Genomic DNA, 19871 nt, shown 5'->3' with positions numbered 1-19871 from the left:
TAGACTCACTAAAGGGCACAGGGACAAAATCCTAATTAACAAAATCAGAAATGAAAAGGGAGACATAACAACAGATCCTGAAGAAATCCAAAACACCATCAGATCCTTCTACAAAAGGCTATACTCAACAAAACTGGAAAACCTGGACGAAATGGACAAATTTCTGGACAGATACCAGGTACCAAAGTTGAATCAGGATCAAGTTGACCATCTAAACAGTCCCTTATCACCTAAAGAAATAGAAGCAGTTATTAATAGTCTCCCAACCAAAAAAAGCCCAGGACCAGATGGGTTTAGTGCAGAGTTCTATCAGACCTTCAAAGAAGATCTAATTCCAATTCTGCACAAACTATTTCACAAAATAGAAGTAGAAGGTACTCTACCCAACTCATTTTATGAAGCCACTATTACTCTGATACCTAAACCACAGAAAGATCCAACAAAGATAGAGAACTTCAGACCAATTTCTCTTATGAATATCGATGCAAAAATCCTCAATAAAATTCTCGCTAACCGAATCCAAGAACACATTAAAGCAATCATCCATCCTGACCAAGTAGGTTTTATTCCAGGGATGCAGGGATGGTTTAATATACGAAAATCCTTCAATGTAATCCATTATATAAACAAACTCAAAGACAAAAACCACATGATCATCTCGTTAGATGCAGAAAAAGCATTTGACAAGATCCAACACCCATTCATGATAAAAGTTTTGGAAAGATCAGGAATTCAAGGCCCATACCTAAACATGATAAAAGCAATCTACAGCAAACCAGTAGCCAACATCAAAGTAAATGGAGAGAAGCTGGAAGCAATCCCACTAAAATCAGGGACTAGACAAGGCTGCCCACTTTCTCCCTACCTTTTCAACATAGTACTTGAAGTATTAGCCAGAGCAATTCGACAACAAAAGGAGATCAAGGGGATACAAATTGGAAAAGAGGAAGTCAAAATATCACTTTTTGCAGATGATATGATAGTATATATAAGTGACCCTAAAAATTCTACCAGAGAACTCCTAAACCTGATAAACAGCTTCGGTGAAGTAGCTGGATATAAAATAAACTCAAACAAGTCAATGGCCTTTCTCTATACAAAGAATAAACAGGCTGAGAAAGAAATTAGGGAAACAACACCCTTCTCAATAGTCACAAATAATATAAAATATCTTGGCGTGACTCTAACTAAGGAAGTGAAAGATCTGTATGATAAAAACTTCAAATCTCTGAAGAAAGAAATTAAGGAAGATCTCAGAAGATGGAAAGATCTCCCATGCTCATGGATTGGCAGGATCAACATTGTAAAAATGGCTATCTTGCCAAAAGCAATCTACAGATTCAATGCAATCCCCATCAAAATTCCAACTCAATTCTTCAACGAATTGGAAGGAGCAATTTGCAAATTTGTCTGGAATAACAAAAAACCTAGGATAGCAAAAAGTCTTCTCAAGGATAAAAGAACTTCTGGCAGAATCACCATGCCAGACCTAAAGCTTTACTACAGAGCAATTGTGATAAAAACTGCATGGTACTGGTATAGAGACAGACAAGTAGACCAATGGAATAGAATTGAAGACCCAGAAATGAACCCACACACCTATGGTCACTTGATCTTCGACAAGGGAACTAAAACCATCCAGTGGAAGAAAAACAGCATTTTCAACAATTGGTGCTGGCACAACTGGTTGTTATCGTGTAGAAGAATGCGTATCGATCCATACTTATCTCCTTGTACTAAGGTCAAATCTAAGTGGATCAAGGAACTTCACATAAAACCAGAGACACTGAAACTTATAGAGGAGAAAGTGGGGAAAAGCCTTGAAGATATGGGCACAGGGGAAAAATTCCTGAACAGAACAGCAATGGCTTGTGCTGTAAGATCGAGAATTGACAAATGGGACCTAATGAAACTCCAAAGTTTCTGCAAGGCAAAAGACACCGTCAATAAGACAAAAAGACCACCAACAGATTGGGAAAGGATCTTTACCTATCCTAAATCAGATAGGGGACTAATATCCAACATATATAAAGAACTCAAGAAGGTGGACTTCAGAAAATCAAATAACCCCATTAAAAAATGGGGCTCAGAACTGAACAAAGAATTCTCACCTGAGGAATACCGAATGGCAGAGAAGCACTTGAAAAAATGTTCAACATCCTTAATCATCAGGGAAATGCAAATCAAAACAACCCTGAGATTCCACCTCACACCAGTCAGAATGGCTAAGATCAAAAATTCAGGTGACAGCAGATGCTGGCGTGGATGTGGAGAAAGAGGAACACTCCTCCATTGTTGGTGGGAGTGCAGGCTTGTACAACCACTCTGGAAATCAGTCTGGCGGTTCCTCAGAAAATTGGACATAGTACTACCGGAGGATCCAGCAATACCTCTCCTGGGCATATATCCAGAAGATGCCCCAACTGGTAAGAAGGACACATGCTCCACTATGTTCATAGCAGCCTTATTTATAATAGCCAGAAGCTGGAAAGAACCTAGATGCCCCTCAACAGAGGAATGGATACAGAAAATGTGGTACATCTACACAATGGAGTACTACTCAGCTATTAAAAAGAATGAATTTATGAAATTCCTAGCCAAATGGATGGACATGGAGGGCATCATCCTGAGTGAGGTAACACATTCACAAAGAAACTCACACAATATGTATTCACTGATAAGTGGATATTAGCCCCAAACCTAGGATACCCAAGATATAAGATATAATTTGCTAAACACATGAAACTCAAGAAGAATGAAGAGTGAAGTGTGGACACTATGCCCCTCCTTAGATTTGGGAACAAAACACCCATGGAAGGAGTTACAGAGACAAAGTTTGGAGCTGAGATGAAAGGATGGACCATGTAGAGACTGCCATATCCAGGGATCCACCCCATAATCAGCATCCAAACGCTGACACCATTGCATACACTAGCAAGATTTTATTGAAAGGACCCAGATGTAGCTGTCTCTTGTGAGACTATGCCGGGGCCTAGCAAACACAGAAGTGGATGCTCACAGTCAGCTAATGGATGGATCATAGGGCTCCCAATGGAGGAGCTAGAGAAAGTAGCCAAGGAGCTAAAGGGATCTGCAACCCTATAGGTGGAACAACATTATGAACTAACCAGTACCCCGGAGCTCTTGACTCTAGCTGCATATATATCAAAAGATGGCCTAGTCGGCCATCACTGGAAAGAGAGGCCCATTGGACTTGCAAACTTTATATGCCCCAGTACAGGGGAACACCAGGGCCAAAAAGGGGGAGTGGGTGGGCAGGGGAGTGGGGGTGGGTGGATATGGGGGACTTTTGGTATAGCATTGGAAATGTAAATGAGTTAAATACCTAATAAAAATGGAAAAAAAAAAGAAAATGCCTTGTTTTGTGCAAGTCCTGTGGAGAGCACTGGCCTTAAACAGCAAGTCTCAGGAAGCTGTTGTATATCCAGCAATATACAATATCCAGCTGAGTTACCAAGTCCAGCCTCACCAGTTCCAAAGTGAGACCAACTTTACCTAGAGGAACTTCTCCGTCTTCATATGGCTGAGTTGTTAAGTAGCAAGTATTTTCCTCCAAAACTCTTTAAGGAAAATAATGAGCATACATCAAGGATTGCCCCAACTGAACAGTTGAAAACATTGAAGCCTTGCAAGTTATATCCCCAGCAATACTGTTTCTAGCCTGGCTATATTCAAGGGTAGATAACCAGGCTTCATGGAGAGAGGACGTGCAGGAGAGAAGTTACAACATAGATCATCTAGAAATCAACTAGAAGGTTAAACTAAAAATCTCACTGAATCCTTTCCTCTCCCTGCCCCCACAGACAGCTCTAATAATGCATCTGATATGCCATAAGTATATAAAATATTCCAATTGAACAAAAACTAGCAGGCAACAGTACAATTTCATTTGTACCTTGCTTGCCATCCCCAATGCTATTAACAGGGCTTTGATGTCTGTGCACTTTACAGTTCCTGGGGAGGGCAGCCTAAGAGCACAGAGGGCCAGGGGAGAGCAAGGCTGGATGCACAGAGCATACTAAGGCAGTCAGTGAGTTCTGCAGCTTCATCCTAACAGTGGGTTATTGAAATTGAAGATAGGAAACTCACATCAAACACTGTCCCCTCCCTTGAGAGTGACAGATTATGCTGGACAGTAGATTATTTAGCACTTTGTCCCATTCTCTTTTAAGTGGTTCTTCCTTGGAGGCCTATAAGCTCAGACCTGCAAAGATTTTATTTTTTATTACAAACAGAGGTCTTGATGAAAGTTGATCATTTCTTCCACCAAACATACATTCTCCTGTTGTGTTATTAAAAAGTTAAACTTTGCAGCAAGAAAAAGGTATGTACTGTAGAACGAACGGGTGTAAGGCAATAAGCAAAGCATCCCTACCGTGTCCCCAAATGCTCTGTCTGAGACCACTCCTTAGCACTTTGTCACTGGAGTGAGGGGATGTCTCACAGAACACATGGCTCACATCATTTACCCTCTCCCACCCCCCACCCCCCCACAATAACATCCTACAGACCCAGGGTTTCAAGGAAACTTTCATAGATGGCTAACTCCCACATCCAAATTATTTGGTGCTAACACAGTCTGGTTAAATGTCTCTAAGTTTGCTTTCAGGCTTACAGGCTTATAAAAGCTGAGAGACCAACTATACTACCAATTCACGCTACTGCTCAGCAAAGCACCATAGCCCTCATATCTTCCTCATGGGAGAAGGAATGTGTGGGAAATACTTGCCTTCTTCCCTCCCTGTATTTTTTATTTGAGTTTTTGTTTTTTCCAATAACCATGAGTTGTTACTGTGCTCCTCCGTGGCCTGCTGTGTAGCAGTTTCACAGACGGGATCTTCTTAGAGCAATAATAACTGAGGATATCAGAGCCCAAAACTGTGTCAACTATATTCTCAAATACTCATAAGCTACACCAGCGTTTCCCCACCTATCTGCTACAAGCCATACCTATGCCACATTGGGTAGGCTTGTGGTGATGTGATGTAAGTACGTAGGGACACTGGACATATGCTGACACCATTGCATACACTAGCAAGATTTTGCTGAAAGGACCCTGATATAGCTGTCTCTTGTGAGACTATGCCGGGGCCTAGCAAACACAGAAGTGGATGATCACAGTCAGCTATTGGATGGGTCGCACGGCCCCCAATGGAGGAGCTAGAGAAATTACCCAAGGAGCTAACGGGAAATGCAACCCTATAAGTGAAACAACAATATGAACTAACCAGTACCCAGGAGCTCTTGACTCTAGCTGCATATGTATCAAAAGCTGGCCTAGTCGGCCATCACTGCAAAGAGAGGCCCATTGGACTTGCAAACTTTATATGCCCCAGTACAGGGGGATGCCAGGGCCAAAAAGGGGGAGTGGGTGGGTAGGGGATTGGGGGGGTGGGTATGGGGGACCTTTGGGACAGCATTGAAAATGTAAACGAGGAAAATACCTAATTTAAAAAAAAGATGTTAACCACCACCTCTGGTATCAATAGACATAGATGTGAGCAGGCACTCCCTTGAAACGTGAAGGTCATTTTTTAAATTGAGCATATCCTTAAACGTATGTAGTTTGGTGTACTGTGCAGAAATGAAGTTTTAAATCCAAGGTGTAGCTGACAATGAGAAAGTTCTGTGGGCTAGCTACCTCAGTGAGGAAAGAAATCAGTAAGGGCTTCCTCCTGAGCCTGCTACCCAGATGAAAGCCTCAGATGTGTTTGCTGCTCTCTAAGACATCAGCTCTAAAACCACTCACCAAGTCTCTCTGTAGCTGAGACCTTTTATCTCTTGTAAGTACCATTGCTCAGTGTGTTACACAAGAGCACGTGTCAGCTTAAAGAATTAATACTGGAACCCGAAAATGTTAAGTAGGTAAGAGTCAGTGTGGTAGGTGATGTCGTGGTATAAAAACGAGCCTATAATGAAAAGCACAAGGGTACAAGTATTCAAGAAGTTATAAGAGTGTGCCATAATCTGACTGAACAAACACAAGAGGACCTGGCCACTCTTTTATGACCACCAACACTCAGTGCAGAAGCCGGACTACGCAAACTCAGACAGGCAGGAACCACCACAAGGGAACAGAAAAACAAACTCTGAACCCTTGTCCTGTCACCCACTGAAAGCATGCTTTCAGCAGCTTTGTCATCGAACACTAGATAGGCAAGACCAGAACCTTTGCCAAACAGCAACACCTGGTGACTATGCCACGCTTAAACTATTAGAGTTCGGTGGGACGGCACAAATGACAATTTACAAAAGAGGTAATTATTCCTGAGGAAATGTCATTTCCTGTAAAAATTCCTTCAGTGCCCCTACCCAGTCAATTCAGATATATGACCACTTTTTTTTTTGAGCAAAACCACATTTTACTCTTAGTAGACTGAAAAAGATAACCAGTAATATCAGAGGTCACACAGCTGAGCAATGCAGTATTAACATCACCTTAGACTGCCTGGGATAACACCAGACCAAAATAGGGAAAACGATGTTGCATCTTCCTGTCCCCTTTGCTGTCTTAATTCTTCAGTCAGATTCAGTTTAGCATTACAACACAAGCATAATGCTCACTGAAATGTTTTTTTTTTCCCAACACTATAATACAGAGCTGATTTGACCTAGTGTCCACAGGGGGATGTTTTACACATCACCCCTCTGTGTTCTCTCTAAAGTTCAAGCACTTGCAGTTCCTTAGGCTTATCTATCTTAAGACCCAGGTGAAATCACAAGGCCTTCAAGCAAAAGGACAAGCTACTAAGCAATTCTTAGCTTAAGTTGCCACGCCTTATTCTGAAAACACCAAGGTCATTGTGCTTTTACACAAGGAAATTGCACTCATAATGAGTGAAGAATTACCAAACTTTAGCTTACCCCAGACAACCAATAAAAGACTGCTATCCTCTTTGTTAATCCCCTTCCCCTTCACTGTTATGTCCCTTTGGCTCAAGGTGGTCAGCCAGGTAAGGCTGAAACCCAGGTAAAGGAGATCCACTGAGATCTATAGCTACATTTTACTTCTATTCTTTTCATTGCCTACGTTCCCATCATACGGGATGAAGTCCATCCCTCAGCCTCTTAGTACTGCTCCGGTATCTCCAACTATAAGGACACAGAGAAGAAAGATAATAGAGAACCATGAATGTAGGCAGTTTTAAATAAGTTCGTATTGGATGGTAACGGTCTAATTCCTCTCTGCATGTCTGCAGTGCCTTAGCTGAGTTAACACAAAAGCAAGCAACAATGCAAGAACTACTGCTTGTTGAGACTGCAACTGAAAGCTGAGATAGGAAGCCATCCATTAAAGACTGTGTGTATTTTAACTAATCAAACACGCATAAAAGAAGCAACCCTGGCAACACCGCTCAGGCAACATAGTATTTAAAGTCTTTTATTAAGTTAAAAGAGCACTGTATTGTGTTGAATTGGCACACTCATAATAAAACTACATCATGAATAAATTTAAATATCCCAGTTAAAACAAGCTTCAAAATGTGCAAAATCAAAACATAGGAATATGGCTGAAAATGGTATGTCTTAAATTACCTGCACACACACACACACACACACACACACACACACACACACACACACACACACACTGTAGATCCTATGTTCAAAAATAAAATAAAACAGAGTAAGGAAAATATAATTAATAAAATAAAACAAATAGATATGCTAAACCCTTTGTCTTACAAATAGAAATCTTAGATTCTCTTCCATTTTTTTGATCCACAAATTATATATCTACTTCAAGGAATTATTATAGCATTGAGATGATAAAAACTATTTACCCAAATGGCCCACTTGGATATGAAATGACAGAGATGTGCACAGTGACTCAGCTGCCCCTTCCATGCTTTACTGAGCCCCATAATTTAGATGTTTTGTGTTGGAACTTTTACAATCTTTTGGTCTGCTATAATAATTTTATACTCTGCTGTGGAACAACAGCACCAGATCTACACAATCTGCAAAAGTCTTCAAAATTCCACATGTGTGGCTTGTCACTGGCTCTAATATTTGTTCTTCAAATTGCCCCAAATTCTTTAGCGAGAGAAAACAAATATACCATGTGTTGCAGAGCAATGAATGAAAAGGGCCTGTGAGGATACTGCTGGGCTGGCACTCAACACCTCCCGTAATTCTGCACCAGAGACTGTTGTAGACAGCTCCATCTTTCAGACCCCCAATCAACACATTAAACATGCATCCTTTTCAGAAATTATTGTCTGTATACCTTATGAACTTAGATACCAAACCTGTTTTACCAGACGGGAATCTTTTCCAGGTTTGCTGTGAATGACAAAACCATCCAGCTCAATTGATCCATGGATGTACAAATCTATTAGACACCAGAAACAGGGGGGACCCCAAGTGTGTGGACAGGGACTGTAAAACCTACTAAGCTGTGAACTTTTCCCAGAAAGTGAACTCGAGAGATTCATAGATGTTTTCCTTCCCTTTTTTTTCTTCTTGTCTTTCTTCTTTTCTTGTTGACATTTGAAACATATGTTCCTCCATACCCACTGTTGCTGCCCCTGCCCATCCCCAACAGTGAATCAGTTCACTGCATAAGTTGAGGAAGAGAGATCATGTCACTGATTTATTCTCCATCCAGATGTGATTTGCCAGGAGAGCCAAGCACAGTGAGTGCTAAGGGTTATTTATTTTGTGGCTCACTACTGTCTGATATATATGAAAAATAAAGTGGTCCAAGTATTAAAAGTAAGAACTCCAGTGAGTCAGACATGACACTGCACGCTTATAACCCCAGCTACTTGGGATGTTGACATGGAAGTATTTCAAGTTCAAGGACAGCTTAAGCAGCACATCCAAGGCCCCATATCGAGGTATTGCTCCAGTAGAAACAAAAAGTCTGAAAAAGGATTTGACAAAATCCAGCATCCCTTGATGTTAAAAGTCTTAGAAAGATCAGGAATACAAGGCCGCTACCTAAAGATAGTAAAAGCAATATAAAACAAACCAGTAACCAACATCAAACTAAATGGAGAGAAATTTGAAGCAATCCCACTAACATCAGGGACTAGAATAGACTGCCCACTCTCTTCCTATCTATTCAATATAGTACTTGAAGTTCTAGCTAGAGCAATCACACAACAAAAGGAGGTCAAAGGGTTACAAATTGGAAAGGAAGAAGTCAAAATATCACTATTTGCAGATGACCCCCAGTGATCCCAAAAATTCCTAAACTCCTAAACCTGATAACTTCAGCAAAGTGGTTGGATACAAAATTAACTCAAACAAATCTTCCTCTACTCAAAGGATAAACAGGCTGAGAAAGAAATTAGGGAAATGGCACCCTTCACAATAGTCACAAAAATATAAAATACCTTAGTGTGACTCTAACCATGCAAATGAAAGATCTGTATGACAAAACTTCAAGTCTCTGAAGAAAGAAATTGAAGATCTCAGAAGTTGGAAATATATCCCATGCTCATGGATTGGAAGGATTAATCTAGTACAAATGGCCATCTTGGTGAAAGCAATCTACAGATTCAATGCAATCTCCATAAAAATTCCAAATCAAATCTTCATAGAGTTAGAAAGAGCAAATTCATTTGGAATAACAAAAAACCTAGGATAGCAAAAATTATTCTCAACAATAAAAGAACTTCTGGGGAAATCACCATCCCTGGCCTCAAGCTGTATTACAGAGCAACAGAGATAAAAAATAAAAAAATAAAAAAACTGCATGGTATTGGTACAGAGACAGGCAGGAAGATAATAAAATAGAATTGAAAACCCACACACACATGGTCACTTGATATTTGACAAAGGTGCTAAAACAATCCAGTGGAAAAAAGACAGCATTTTTAACAAATGGTGCCGGTTCAACTAGTAGTCAGCATGTAGAAAAATGCAAATTGATTGATTCTTATCTCCTTGTACAAAGCTCAAGTCCAAGTGGATCAAGGATCTCCACATAAAACCAAATACACTGAAACTTACAGAGGAAAAAGTGGGGAAAAGCCTCAAACACATGGGCACAGGGAAATTTTCCTGAACAGAACACCAATGGCTTATGCTCTAAGATCAAGAATCACAAATGAGACCTCATAAAATTATAAAGCTTCTGTAAGGCAAAGGACACTGTCAATAGGACAAAACATCAACCAACAGATTGAGAAAAGATCTTTACCATCCTACATCCAATAGAGGGCTAATATGAAACATATACAAAGAATTTAAGAAAGTAAACTCCAGAGACCCAAATAACCCTATTAAAAATGGGGTACAAAGCTAAACAAAGAATTTCAACTGAGGAATTTTCAATATCGAATGGCAGAGAAGCACCTAAAAAAAATGTTCAACATCCTTAGTCATCAGGGAAATGCAAATCAAAACAACCCTGAGACTCCATCTCACACCAGTAGAATGGCAAAAATTAAAAACTCAGGTGACACCAGATGCTGGTGAGGATGTGGAGAAAAAAGAACACTCCTCCTTTGCTGGTGGGAACCACTCTGGAAATCACTTTGGTAGTTCCTCAGAAAATTGGACATAATACTACCTGAGGAACCAGCATATACCCAGAAGATACTCCAACATGTAATAAGAAAGCATGCTCCACTATGTTCATAGCAGCCTTATTTATAATAGAAGCTGGAAAGAAGCCAGATGCCCCTCAACAGAGGAATGGATACAAAAAAATGTTGTACATTTACACAATGGAATACTATTCTGCTATTAAAATGATGAATTCATGAAATTCTTAGGCAAATGGATGGAACTAGAAAATATCATCCTGAGTGAAGTAACCCAATCACAGAAGAACACACATGGTATGCACTCACTGATAAATGGATATTAGCCCAAAAGCTCCTAATTATTCAAGATACAATTCACAGACCGCTCTCTGCTCCATCTTCTTGTGCAGTGCCAGCCTCGTCCCATAGACAAAATGATGAAGGTCGGTGTGAACGGATTTGGCCGTATTGGGCGCCTGGTCACCAGGGCTGCCATCTGCTCTCCACATGGCAAAGTGGAGGTTACTGCCATCAACGACCCCTTCATTGATCTCAACTACATGGTCTACCTGTTCCAGTATGACTCCACCCACAGCAAATTCAACGGCACAGTCAAGGCCAAGAATGGGAAGCTTGTCATCAATGGGAAGCCCATCACCATCTTCCAGGAGTGAGACCCAACTAACATCAAATGGGGTGGGGCCGGTGCTGAGTATGTCGTGAAGTCTACTGGTGTCTTCACCACCATGGAGAAGGCCGGGGCCCACTTGAAGGGTGGAGCCAAAAGGGTCATCATCTCTGCCCCTTCTGCTGATGCCCCCACGTTTGTGATGGGTGTGAACCATGAGAAATATGACAACTCACTCAAGATTGTCAGCAATGCATCCTGCACCACCAACTGCTTAGCACCCCTGGCCAAGGTCATCCATGACAACTTTGGCATCGTGGAAGGGCTCATGACCATGGTCCATGCCATTACTGCCACTCAGAAGACTGTGGATGGCCCCTCTGGAAAGCTGTGGCATGATGGCCGTGGGGCTGCCCAGAACATCATCCCTGCATCCACTGCCAAGGCTGTGGGCAAGGTCATCCCAGAGCTGAACGGGAAGCTCACTGGCATGGCCTTCCATGTTCCTACCCCCAATGTGTCCATCGTGGATCTGACGTGCCACCTGGAGAAACCTGCCAAGTATGATGACATCAAGAAGGTGGTGAAGCAGGCATCTAAGGGCCCACTGAAGGGCATCTTGGGCTACACTGAGGACCAGGTTGTCTCCTGCAACTTCAACAGCAACTCCCACTCTTCCACCTTCGATGCCGGGGCTGGCATTGCTCTCAATGACAACTTTGTCAAGCTCATTTCCTGGAATGACAATGAATAGGGCTACAGCAACAGGGTGGTGGACCTCATGGCCTACATGGCCTCCAAGGAGTAAGAAACCCTGGACCACCCACCCCAGCAAGGACACTGAGAGCAAGAAAGAGGCCCTCAGTTGCTGAGGAGTCCCTATCCCAACTTGGACCCCAACACTGAGGATCTCCCTCACAATTTCCACCCCAGGCCCCCATAACAGGAGGGGCCTAGGGAGCCCTCCATACTCTCTTGAATACCATCAATAAAGTTCGATGCACCCCCCAAAAAAATTCACAGACCACATGAAACTCAAGAAGAAGGAAGACCAGAGTGTGGGGGCTTCAGTCCTTCTTAGAAGAACAAAATACTCACAGGAAGAAACATGGAGATAAAGTGTAGAGCAGAGACTGAAGGAAAGGCCATCCAGAGACTGCCCCACCTGGGGATTCATCTGATAATAGTTACCAATCCCATACACTATTGTGGATGCCAAGAAGTACATGCTGAAAGAAGCCAGGAATGGCTGTCTCTTGAGAGACCCTGCCAGAGCCTTACAAATACAAAGGCAGGTGCTTGCAGGCAACCATTGGAATGAGCGCAGGGTCCCCAATAGAGGAGTTAGAGAAAGCACTGAAGGAGTTGAAGGGGTTTGCAACCCCATAAGAAGAACAAAAATATCAACCACCCAGACCCCCATGCCAGAGCTCCCAGGGACTAAGCCATCAACCAAGGAGTACACATGGCACCAGCTGCATATGTAGCAGAGGATGGCCTTGTCAAGCATCAATGGGAAGAGAGGTCCTTGGTACTATGGAAGGCTCAATAGATGCCCCAGTGTAGGGGAATCAAGGGCGGGGAAGTGGGAGTGGGTGGGTGGGTGGGTGAGTGGGTAGGTGGAGGCACACCCTCATAGAAGCAGGGGGAGGGAGAATGTAAAAGGAGGCTTCTGGGGTTTTGTTTGGTTTGATTTATGGTTCCATAGAGAGAATTTTTAATGACAGGGGAGCCATTATAGTAGGTGGCTGGAACAATCAACCTACAAGATCGCATCTTCGTCTGTAAACGCAAAGCAGAGATGTGCCCAAGCCTATAAACTCTCAAGCCTGCCCTCCAATGATGTACTTCCTTCAGAAAGGCACACTCCTAACAGGAAGTCAAGAATTGAAATACATGAGCCTATGGGAGACATTTCTCATTAAAGTAACCACAATTACCTTACAATAAAAATTCTTATCTGTGAATATCTCCTAAGTTTTCTAGATATAACCACTGACTGTGCAGAGGGATATGAATCAATAATCTATGGATTTGTGTTCAGCATTCCAGAGAGATGGGGTAAAATAATAGAAAGCCCAGTGGACCCATAGACCCACTTCTTTGGCCAGAATGTCCGTTGCTTCTGAGATGAGGGGTCAGTAAGAACTCTTCCCACATTTGTCAATAGATAAACTAGAAACTCTCCAAGATGCTGCATTTATCCAGTGTTTGTTGCTTGTAGCTCATTACCACATTGTTGACAGAACTCTGTAGTTTGTCCATTGGACAGAAAGCCACACAAAGGGCATAGAAAATGGTACAGTCAACAGGACAGGTGACCAAGCCCTTCTTTGCTGATTGACTCCATCATCCTCTCTTCATCGTGTGTATCAGATTCATTGGAAGAATTAGAAACTTATAGGAGGGAATGTGTCCATGTTCTACCTCTCTTCAACAGAGAACTACACCTTCTATCCTAACATTTCTCATGCTCAAAAATTTATGTCCTGACACGCAGGTGCTATGTAAAAAAGCATAAACCACTCATTCCAATGACAGACCACACCTATTACATGGCCTTTACTTAATCGCCTCAAAAACAAATCATTAACTTAACACCATAATTTATGCACCTGTTAGCACATGTCATCCATCCTAAATCACAGACATTTTGCTAGTACTACAATTGACTTGAACTTCCAAACTAGCATAGAGACAAGACAGATACATTGGTTTGTTATGATTGTGATAATTAAAGGGCTTGGCTGGGTCTGGGCAGATGGGAAGGACCTGTGCTGTATCATTGATCCAGTCAGGGGCTTACAGCAAGGTAGGTATGGCTTTGGATAATAACTGTGACTTCACCACCATTTCAACTTCAGCAGACAAATCCAACCCTTTTATTCATAAGTAGAAAAAATCATTTTGTTTATTATATGAATCATTGGTCTTTACCTCAAAGCAGGCTAGACATTTTTCTGAGAACTGTGGAATAGTATCCCTAAGGCACCCAGCTTCTGAGATATATCTCAGAGCTTTACATTCTGGGTTTTCACAGGTTATCAGTCTTCAAATGCAACGTTTTAGAACTAAGAGATGGCTTGCTGAATAAGAGCATTTGCTGTGGGCCTGAGTTTGGATCCCCAAAACTGATGTAAAAGGCCAGACATAGACACACATACCTGCACCCCCACCACTTGTGGGGAATTGCAGTCTGGTCTCCAGTCGAGCTGAGGTCTGAACCCCAATGGTCATAATTCACCTTCATGGCACGGTAGGCGTTCCCTCATGCTCCCCCTTGCTCTCTCACTCTTACTCCTTTGTTCCTTTACGTCTTACTTCTCTCACTTCTCTCTCCTCTTCCCTTTCTCTTTGTCCTCTCCTCTCTTCTCTCCTCTCCTCTCCTCTCCTCTCCCCTCCCCTCCTCTCCTCTCCCCTCCCCTCCTCTCTCCTCTCTTGTCTCTCTCTCTCTCCTCTCTCTCTCTCTCTCTCTCTCTCTCTCTCCCTCCCTCCCTCCCTCCCTCCCTCCCTCCCTCCCTCTCCCTCCCTCCTCTCTTTCCCCCTGCATTTCTATAATAAAGCTCTGCTCCTTCAAGTTCTGCTGCGCACTCTGGTCAGTGTTGGGAACTTCTTCCCCCACTCCTTCTCTCCCACAACTCTGAGGAGCTAGCAAGGTAGCTCCGGGAGGGTCCCTGGTCAGGGGCTGCCCCTTTACCACCCCCACCACGTGGGTCAGGCATACTCACCAGGGGCCCTGTGGAAAAGCATCAGGCAGCTCTGGCCGGACATTAGGCAACTTTTCCTTTCCCCCTCTTTCCCTGAGCCCCAGGCCCCCCTTTATTTTGTACCCAACAATCACTCTGGAGAATGGAGACAAAGGGGTAATATGGGAGACAAAGGGGTAATATGGGCCAACAGTATAGTTCCTAGCTCAGCAAGTTCCTGTCTCACAGAATAATGTAGACATGTAGACAGTGATACACAGGACATTCAACATCCTCTTCCACTTATCTCCTATACGCAAAAAATGCACACACACACACACACACACACACACACGCGCGCACACACACACACTGACATACTCCACATAAATATACAAATAAAATACTTCTCAGGTCCCACTGAAGCAAGGAACTCTGATCAAATGGGACACAATCCTGTTTTGCACATTAAATTGTAATTAATCTTTAAATTATTATTCAGTTTTTTATAATATTATTAGTCTTGTTATGACTTGAAATTCTCAGAGATATCTTTCTAGTGAATATAGTTCTGGGTTCATTATATCCTATATAAACAAACTATTCAAAACCCAAACTAAAGTTGTATCAAATAGCATTATTCTTGACGTTGATATGAATAATCAAATTTTGATTTCACCCTACATCTTAATCTGTGCAAGTACATTAAAGCAAAAATCTAACTTTTCTACAAATAAATCAAGTTTGATGTTAAAATTATAGCAATCTTCTGGAAGTTCAAGTATTTAATAGTATGGAATATTTATAATTATGTGATAGACTCTCAAAAAATTAGAACCATGGTTCAATTCTGTATATCAAATGCAGTCACATAGCAAGTGCTATGAGATGTCTTTGGGTGACAGATAATAAGAAACTTTAATTCACTAAACAAGAAAAACAATTATCAAGCAATTGTTGATTTCCCTGAGAAGCTTACAGTCCCCACAGCATCCTGGAGAGCAAGGTCCTTAAACATCCACACTTCCTCCAAGTCCTTCCATTATCATCCCCATCAGTGAGGGCGATAAGGGTGTGTCACACAACTATTCTGAAAATGGTTTGATTTCCTACCTGTTTGTTACACCTTCTTTTTCCTCTTGATAATTCCAAGTTAACAATCAACATAATCACACAGCCACCTGAAAAACCTGTTAAAAGCCCCGTGCAAATGTTGCTGCTTCTATCCTTCAGGACACCACTGGGTGGCCATGACTAATACTTGAACTGAATTGTGTCACTGGCTCTACTCCATCCCCCTACCCTCAACCCCTACTCACCCCAGACCCTACCAATTGGCTTTCTTTGCCTTCTGACATCATGTAGCAACTAAACATAAGATCATTGAGTTAATTGCAAAGGAAATCAGTCTTCATATAAATGCATCACACACTTCCACAAGAGAGATAACTAACATTTAATAAGTATGCAGTAAATGTGTGGCAGTGTGCCATTATTAATTACTCAAGTAATGCTAAGAAGACACCAGAAAGGGGGTGTCTTAGTCAGGGTTTCTATTCCTGCACCAAACATCATGACTAAGAAGCAAGTTGGGGAGGAAAGGGTTTATTCGGCTTACACTTCCATGCTGCTGTTCATCACCAAAGGAAGTCAGGACTGGAACTCAAGCAGGTCAGGAAGCAGGAGCTGATGCAGAGGCCATGGAGGGATGTTACTTACTGGCTTGCTTCCCTGGCTTGCTCAGCCTGCTCTCTTATAGAACCCAAGACTACCAGACCAGAGATGGCACTACCCAGAATGGGCCCTCTATCTCTTGATCACTAATTTTAAAAATGCTCCACTGCTGGATCTCATGGAGGCATTTCCTGACCTGAAGCTCCTTTCTCTGTGATAACTCCAGCTTGTGTCAAGTTGACACACAAAACCAGCCAGTACAGGGGGAAACAGTAACATATTCACTTTTTTAAAGAAGTTGAGACATGGAAAAGGGAAGTAACCTCTCATAATTACAGAAACAAAGAACTGATCAGAAGAAATTTTGCTCTGAAATTGCCTCTCTTGACCACTGAGCTACCATAAAAAATGATACAAATGTTGTCAGGCTAGATAATGGAATGACACAGACTTGGTCTTCATCCCCAGCCTACCACTAACTATCTCATATCCAAAACAAATGTTCTGATTAGGCAAATCACTTTGCCTTGATTTCCTTGATCTAATATCTAACTAATATGATTGTGTAAGAACTAATAATGGGTACAAAGTGCTCGGTGAGTGTGAGTGGGTCTTAAAGTGCCTATACATGGCACTATACAATATCTATGCATACTTTCTAATGCAAGCCTTACCCTTCCTCCACCATAGAGAAAGAAGCATCTGGAATGTTTACAATGAGATATCTGTGAGGAGAAAGGCACACTCCTTGGTTTTATGGCTGAAGAAGAGTCCAAGCCAAGAGTTAGTGATGGATGGAAGGTTTTGTTGATCTCTAAGGAGCAGCACTTTCTTCTACATTTTTATTATTAAGGGTACAGGAAATACCCTATTGGCATGTTTTAAAACTCCTTTTTATTTTTTGCCAAAAAGCAGACACACAAACAACACATGGCTTATAATCCCCGCCTCAAGAGATCCATGAACAAAATGGAGAAACAAAGAACTGCTAAAGGCTGGACCAGTTCAATACAATGCTGCTCTGGGGGATAGATGAAAACTAGCAACGGGTCTGTTCTTCCATGAGAATGGCCAGTGTGTATTATCCCAGTGAAGGAACTCAGACACACACAGCAGAGACTTTTAAAAAAAATTTTTTTTGAATTTTTTATAAAAAAAAAGAGCAACAAATTGCTTTAAGAAGAAAAAAATCAACTCCTAGAAGGAAAAATGATTTTGTTCAATTTTGTGCCTACCAAGTAGAGACGAAGGCTGAGGGGGAGTATGTAGCACAAGGCCCAGTGTCACAGGCAAGGAGTCCGATAACACTTGCTAGATGAGCAATAGAAGGACAGCAGAGGAATTTTCTATACAACAGCCAAAGCTTCCTTCCAGGAAAATGACTACTGGCCTTGATTGACTCTGGTGTAGCATCCAGCTACACACAAAAGAGAAAAGAAGCTTTGCTTAAACATTTTAAACTCTGCCTCAGTCTCCTGAATGCTGGGGTTCCAAGCATAACTCACCATGCCTGATTCATATTAATATATTTCAAGAGCCTAAAATTTAATAAAGACAGAAGATTATTGTGGCTTTTGGAATCAGTAAACTTTGAAATTTGGAGCTGAATGCTTTTTTTTTATTATTTTAAATCCCTGTGTCTATAGAGTTAGAAGCCAAAGGGAATCATGTTTACTAAAAATAATCAGGTTTTCTTCCTTAATTGACCATCCCAAAGTTGTTGGTCTGAGGAGTTAATGTTATGTTTCTTTGGCTAGGCCATGGACCCAGGTTATTTAAATCAAATACCAGTCTTAAGGTCCTGTGAAGGAATTGAGGAATGAGACTAATATTTAAGTCAGTAGAGCATCTGTAAAGCAGGTGCCCTCTGTAATGTTCACTAGCCTCAGACGGACAGTTGCAGACCTGAAGGGTAAAGAACACTGAGATTCCCTAAGGAAAAGGCAACTCTTCCCCCAGACTATCTGGCTGGAGCCTTTACCTGCCGTATCAGCTCTATACTGGGTCTCCAGCCACCATGGAAGAATGTAGACATTCTTCTATAATACCCCTTATATTTTCTGTTGGCTTTCTTTTCCCCTCTAAAGAACACTGGCATACACAGTAGCTTACACAACAAGTTTAATTAGCTCAAAACTTTGTAGTTTTGCCATTGGACGTGACTTCATCAGGGCAGTTCTATCTGGTCCTGGCTTAGTTGAGCTAGGATGCCTCTCTTGTGCATTTGCACTTCACTGTCATCTTTCAGTCAGAAAATTAAAAGATTTGCCAGCATGTAAAAAAAATCTGCAGCTTCTCACTAAATACAGTTCTTTTCAAATGTGTATTTACATATTTAAATATATGTTAAAATGTTCGGCTTCATATCCTTCTTGGTTGAGTTAACAAGTGTTTTTAACGTTCTGTTTGCTTTCTTTTATTGTTTTGGCTTTTCCGAGTTTTTGGACCAGGGTCTCACTCTGTAATTCAGTCCAGCCTGGACTCACTCTGTAATTCAGTCCAGCCTGGACTCACTCTGTAATTCAGTCCAGCCTGGGCTCACTCTGTAATTCAGTCCAGCCTGGACTCACTCTGTAATTCAGTCCAGCCTGGACTCACTCTGTAATTCAGTCCAGCCTGGGCTCACTCTGTAATTCAGTCCAGCCTGGACTCACTCTGTAATTCAGTCCAGCCTGGGCTCACTCTGTAATTCAGGTAAGCTTCAAACTCCAGGAAACCCTTCTCTGTCAGCTTCCCAAAATCTGAGATTGGAGGCATTAGACAATGATTGCTCTATATCTTTTTAATTTCCGAGTTCAATTGTGAATATTGTAATCACAGGTAATCCAGCCACCACAAACAAATGCTCTTGAGACTCCTTCGTTATGTTTTTTTGTTTGTTTGGTTGGTTGGTATTTTGTTTTGTTTTGTTTTGTTTTGTTTTGTTTTGTTTTGTTTTTCGAGACAGGGTTTCTCTGTGTAGCCCTGGCTGCCCTGGAACTCACTCTGTAGACCAGGCTGACCTCGAACTCAGAAATCCGCCTGTCTCTGCCTCCCGAGTGCTGGGATTAAAGGCGTGCGCCACCACCGCCCAGCTTCCTTCATTATGTTTAACTGCAAGAGCATTTGTGAATCCCTGCTCAAAAACCCATCAATATGCAGGAAAAGATAGTTTCTATGGTGGCACTGATTTTCTGGTCATGATTACAGGAACAGGCCTGCTTTTAGTAGTCATTTGAGGTCACTGTGTCAACTACTTTTAGGAGTACGTTAAAATCACTGCATTAACTACATCTGCTATTTGCTGTAAGAAAAAAAAATGAGCTTTAGAGTTAGTGTACTGTCAGGGGTCAGAACACAGAAAGCTGTAGGTGCTTAACTAAAGTTCTGACTTTTCTCTGG

General features: G+C 41.8%; 1 pseudogene; it reads left to right on the top strand.

Annotated features, from left to right (window-relative positions):
- Gapdh-ps14 (glyceraldehyde-3-phosphate dehydrogenase, pseudogene 14) lies at positions 10919-12136 on the top strand (annotated as a pseudogene).

Source organism: Mus musculus, chromosome 8 (genome assembly GCF_000001635.26).
Source record: "Mus musculus strain C57BL/6J chromosome 8, GRCm38.p6 C57BL/6J".
NCBI lineage: Eukaryota > Metazoa > Chordata > Mammalia > Rodentia > Muridae > Mus > Mus musculus.
The sequence above is the reverse complement of the archived record's forward strand: the minus strand, read 5'-3'. Positions and strand labels throughout refer to the sequence as shown.